The sequence below is a fragment of the Otolemur garnettii genome, unplaced genomic scaffold (assembly GCF_000181295.1).
Source record: "Otolemur garnettii isolate 467f Iridium unplaced genomic scaffold, OtoGar3 scaffold00178, whole genome shotgun sequence".
Lineage (NCBI taxonomy): Eukaryota > Metazoa > Chordata > Mammalia > Primates > Galagidae > Otolemur > Otolemur garnettii.
The window spans coordinates 763,682-769,560 of NW_003852573.1; the positions used below are offsets into that span (position 1 = coordinate 763,682).

At 40.9% G+C, this 5,879-nt stretch overlaps 1 pseudogene; it reads left to right on the forward strand.

Annotated features, from left to right (window-relative positions):
* The first annotated feature begins 4,907 nt into the window (after window positions 1–4,907).
* LOC100955493 lies at window positions 4,908–5,364 on the forward strand (annotated as a pseudogene).
* The last annotated feature ends 515 nt before the right edge of the window (window positions 5,365–5,879 follow it).

The following is a 5,879-nucleotide window of genomic DNA, read 5'->3' on the forward strand; positions in this document are numbered from 1 at the left end:
TCAGAGCTGGGTTTAAACCTGCCACCTATGGTATGGCACCCTACTCCTTTGAGCCATAGGCGCCACCCTAGATCTGGTCGTGCTGAGGTGAATTTCCTCAGTACTTGTATTTACACAAAAGATTTGATTTCTCCATCAATTTTGGAGCTTAGTTTAGCAGGCAACATTCTAGGCTGAAGATTGTTTTGTTTAAGAATGTTGAAGGTAAATGACCATGCTCTTCTGGTTTGGAAGGTTTCTGTTGAAAAGTCTGCTGTCATTCTAATGGCTCTGCCTCTGTAAGTTAGTTGGCACTTACTCCTGGCTGCTTGCAGAATTTTTTCTTTCATCTAGACTTTGGACAGGTTCATTACACTGTGTCTTGGAGAAGCTCTGTTTGAATTGCGATGAACTGGGATTCGATATTGATCTAAAAGGAGTGTGTTGGGGTCTTTAGTAAACTTGGAAAGTTTTCATTTATGATAGTCTGCAATAGGGCTTCCATTCCTTTGGGACAATCTTTTTCCCCTTCAGGAATCCCTATTATTTATATGTTTGAATACTTCATGGAGTCTTAAGGTTCTCTAAGTGCCTGTTTTGCTTTCTTTCTCTTCCTTTCTGCCTCTTTAACTACCTGAGTTAACTCGAAAACTTTATTCTCTAGCTCTGAGGTTCTTTCTTCTTTATGGTCTAACCTATTTTTGACACTTTCTACTGTATCTTTACATACCCTGATTGTCTTCTTCATTTCCTTAGGCTCCATTATATCCTTTCTATATTCTATATATCTCTTGTCCAATTTTTGGTTCTGTCTTTCCATTTTCTCATCCATTCCTTTTATTGTCTTTATCATCCATATTTTAAATTCCCTTTCTGTCAGGTCCATTAATCTTTGTAGGTGAAGTCTTCTGCAGTAGTTGCCTCATGATCCCTTGGGGGAGTTCCTCTGTTTGGTTTTTCCTATTGGCTGAATTTTTCTGTTGGTTCCTCCTCATGTGTTCTTTCTTTTTGTTCACCTCCTTGTCCTCCTTTTTCCTTTTCACCACCTCTTTTATTTCAAACAAAGTCCTTGCTCTTGATTACATGCAATATGTTGCCAGGACATGAGGTGGCCCTATGGATTTTTAAGGGACAGAGCACAGCCAGCAACCTCTATGGTCCTTATTCCAAACTTAGTTGCCTTCAGTAATCATCTGATTGTTTCCTCAGCATCCATAACCTCCCAGGTTGGGATCTTAAAGCTCACAAGAATCCTTCAGGGGCACGTATCACAAGTGCCCCTTGACTTCAGTTCCCATGGGGTGTTGTAGTCCTTCATCCTGTCCCAGGAGTGGAATTCTGATCCTGGCAGGCAGAATTAAGATAGCCATAGTTTAGGCCCCTGCTAACACCTTCTCATGACCTTCCCACAATGACAGCACCCTAGCCACCAAGGCCTTCCCAGTATGGCTGCCTCACCAGCCACCAAACCTATGGCAAATCCACTCCAACTGGCATTCAAATCTGGTTGCTGTATATTGTTCAAGTCTGTCCACTCTTCCAAGATTTCCAGTCAATGCACTGCTTCGTCCAACTACTGAAAATTCTAGAAAGTCTTCCTCCTGCCCTGGACCTCTGTGAGGAGGCTAGCCAATCCCAGCTGATTACAATCACTTGCCTAATTCATCAGATTTCCACCACTTGGGATCATATTCTGCACCCAACTCACTACCTTCTTATTGTGCTCCAGGAGCTATGACTCTGGGTAAGGTCCCGACACCACATATGGCTGGATTCTCTCTTTTTCCCTAGTTGTTCTAGGAGAGTTCAGCTGGACTATCCTTCTGGTCCACCATCTTGCTTCACCTCCCCAACATTATTTTGTAATTGCCTCAGTAATCTGTGTGTTGTTTATAACAGGATGTTGTCTTTGAGCAGGAACTTCTGTTTACTCCTGTCCCTATTAGAATCATCTTTGGGCTGAGTTGAAATTCAGCTTAACTTCCATTGTATCACTCTGAATCTACTGGTTTACAAATGGACTGAGAAGACTTCCTTGATAGGAGAGGGGATGGGAGTATAACTCTATCATCCAGTGAGGCTTAAGAACAAAATAATGTTTCTGATGAAGTAGGCTAGGACCAAATTAGATTCCAGAAAATACACAAAGCAGTGAGATCCCTAAAAGGGAAGGGGAGTATTTTAATTATTTGTGTATAAATAATGAAAACCTCCAAACTTAGTAGCTTAAAACAAAAACAATCATTTATTTTTCTCATGAATCTGTGAGTCAGGAATTGGGACAAATAAAAAGAGAATGGTTCATTTATGCCCATAATGTTTGGAGTCCCAAAACTTCAGTGCTGAAACACCTGAAGCTGCCTAGCACTCCAAACCCCTCATCTCCACACATAGCCTCTCTACATGGCTGGCTTGAGCACCCACAAAACACAGCAGTCTTACTATTGTCAGATATCTTATGTGTCAGGCTCTGAGAGACATTATTCCACAAGACCTGGGTGGAATTTGCAGACTTCTTACTGCCTCAAAACATCACTTCTGCAACATTCTATTGGTCAAGTAAGTCACTAAACCCAGCCCCAATTCAAGAAAAAGGAAATTAGACTCTCCCATCAGTGAGAGAAGTACCAAAGAATTTGCAGTCATCTTCAACCATCCATAATATGTCCTCTGCCCACAAATTATTCACATTCATCTCACATGAAAACATGCACCCCACATTTCTCAAGGCTCCCAAAAGTCTCATCCATTTTGAGCACTGGTCCAAAGTCAAAATTAAGATGAGCTCCTTAATGGAGTTCCTTGAGGACAATTCTTGATCTGAAGACCAAGAAAAGAAAATGAAAATACAAATTATCTGCCTCCTCTACACACCCAAATATCCAATAATGACACAGGACAGGCTAATTAACACAGCCATTCACAGAAGGGGAGGACAGAATCAGGTTCAGGGAAGTCACTAGTCTGTAACATTTATGAAATCCAACCAGACCCATAACAATAATTCCTTTTCTCTAAAGCCAAAGTACAAGTGTATTAAGCATTTTCCTGAGGGGAGAGAAAGTGTCTCTGATGATGAGAGATCAGGGTGGCCAGTAACAATCAGAACTGATGAAAACATCAAAAATTCATCAGATTGTGCATCAAAATCATCAGCTAACTGTAAGAAGCATAGGAGACCAAGTAAACATCAATAGATAAACAGGAAAATCTTTACTGAAAATCTTACCATGAGAAAGATGTGTACAAAAATGGTCACAAAGGAGCTCACTATGAACAAATGCAAAGGAGAGTTGAAGTTTGCCAAGATGCTTTGGAAAGGCAAGATGATGTTTTGGGCCATGTTATCACTTGTGATAAATATGAGTGTACAATGTGATCCTGAAACAAAGCATCAAAGTGCACAATGGAGGTCAGCCAATTCTCCATGACGAAAAATTTCCATCAATCCAAATCAAGAGTCAAAATGATGTTGCTACTCATAACCTTTTTTGATACCAGAGGGATTATTCACTATGAATTTATGGCAGCTGGACACAGTTAACCCAGTTTACTATTTGGAAGTGCTGAAAAGCCTGCCTGAAAGAGATTAAAACAGCACAAACTTTTGCCAACAACTCCTGGACTCTTGCTTCATGACAATGCACCAGCTCACATGGCACTGTCCATGAGGGATTTTTTACCCTGTAAACAAACAATTGTATTGAAACACCATCCCTATTCACCTGATCTAGCCCCTAATAACATTTTCCTTCACTGGAAGATAAAGGAAATATCAAAAGGAAGATATTTTGATGACATTCAGGACATCAATGGTAATATGACAACAGCTCTGATGGCCATTCTAGAAAAAAAGTTCCAAAATTGCTTTGAAGGATGGAGTATCAGTGCATAGCTTCCCAAGGGGAGTACTTCAATGTTGATGATAGTGATACTCAGCAATAAAATATGTAGCACTTTTTCTAGGACAAGTTTGTGAATTTAATTGTCAGACCCTTGTACTTATGAACTAAATGTGCTATAAATTTAAAGATTTATTCTTTAAAGTACAAGCCACTTTGTTGAAGGAAACTGTTTCAGTGTGAGTAAACAGAGTAGTCTAGCTTGCATTTCATGGACTACTGATTTTCAGGGGACCAATGGATTCAGTAGCATTAGAACATTGGGAAGGCTGTACTGAATTCTGTCAAAAAGTCACCTTGGAATAGAGTGTCAGGTTGAGCTTCTAGAAGGACACTGGCCTTCTTTTTCTATACACAGATAAGTAAAACCCAAGACAATATTGCAGATACATGTATAATAATCCTTATGGGTTCTTAAGAATATTTAGAGAATGGAACCACTTTTAAAGATTTAGAAGTGTCAAAGACCATAAGCAGAACTCTTTACTGTTTCTAGGTTACTCAAAATGTGCCAAAAAGGTACAGGCTGATTCTGGTACTGATAGAGATTTGACGGATGGGCCCTATGTCTAATGGTTCTATGCGTTATGAATCTTGCCTATTAAAGAACAAAGCCTGTAAGTGCTCAGTAAATGTTAGTTTTCAGAATCCTTTTTATAAAAGTAACTATATACATGTAAAACTTAGCTAAGTCTTGGAATAAGTGCAGTGGCTCACACCTGTAAGCCTAGGACTCTGGGAGATTGAAGCAGAAGGATTAAGCTCAAAAGTTCAAGACCAGCCTGAGCAATAGCAAGACCCCATCTGTACTAAAAATACAAAAAAAATACCCTGGCATGGTGGCACAAGCCTGTAATCCCAGCTACTCAGGAGGCTGAAGGAGGACTATTGCTCGAGCCTGTGAGTTTGAGGCTACAGTGAGCTATAATAGTGTCACTGTACTGTAGCTGGGGTGAAAGAGTGAGACTCTACCAAGAAAAAACAAAGAGCCTTTCCAATCCTGTCTGTGGTAGAACTGCTACCAAGATGCAGATTTTCATAAAAACCCTTACAGGGAAGACCATCACTTTTGAGGATGAACCTTCAGATGCAATAGAAAATGTAAAGACCAAGATCCAGGATAAGGAAGGAACTCCTCCTGATCAGCAAAGATCCATTTTTGCTGGCAAGCGACTGGAAGATGGATATACTTTGACTACAACATTCGAAAGGAGTCCACTCTTCATCTTGTGTGAAGACTTCATGGTGGTATTAAGAAAAGGAGGAAGTCTTCTACTACTCCCAAGAAGAAGAAGCATGAGTGAAGGAAGGTTAAGCTGTCTGTCCCGAAATACCATAAGGTAGATAAGAAAAATAAGTTGCCTTCGTGGCATGTCCTTCAGATAAGTGTGGTGCTGGAGTTTATATGGCCAGCCACTTTGACAGACATTATTGTGGTAAATATTGCCTAACTTACTGCTTCAATAAACCAGAAGATAAGTAATTATATATGAGTTAATAAAAGGCATGAACTATTGTTTTAAAAAGAGAGAGAGAGAAAGAAATCGAGAGAGTGAAAGGAAGGAAGAAAAGGAGGGAGGGAGAAAGAAAGAGAAAAGAGAGAGGAAGAAAGAAAGGGAGGAAGAAAAAAAAGACTTTGCTAAATTTTATATAGAATTATACTTAAAGGTATGGTTGCTACTCTCGTGGAGCTTCTAAACCAGGCGTCCTCAAACTACTGCCCGTGGGCCACATGCATCCCACCTAGGACGTTTATCTGCACCCTCCCCCCGCAACCCCCCCTCCAGCCCCCCGTGTTTTTGCTGCCGCTGCCTGTCCTGCTTAGTAGCCGACTCATCCTGGGGCCCACAGTCCGGCCCTCCAACGTCTGAGGGACAGTGAACTGGCCCCCTGTTTGAAAAGTTTGAGGATCCCTGTTCTAAACCAACATATAACTAGGGTGACCAGATTTTAACAACGGTAAGGCGGGACAACATGGCGGGGCGGGGGGGGGCCGGG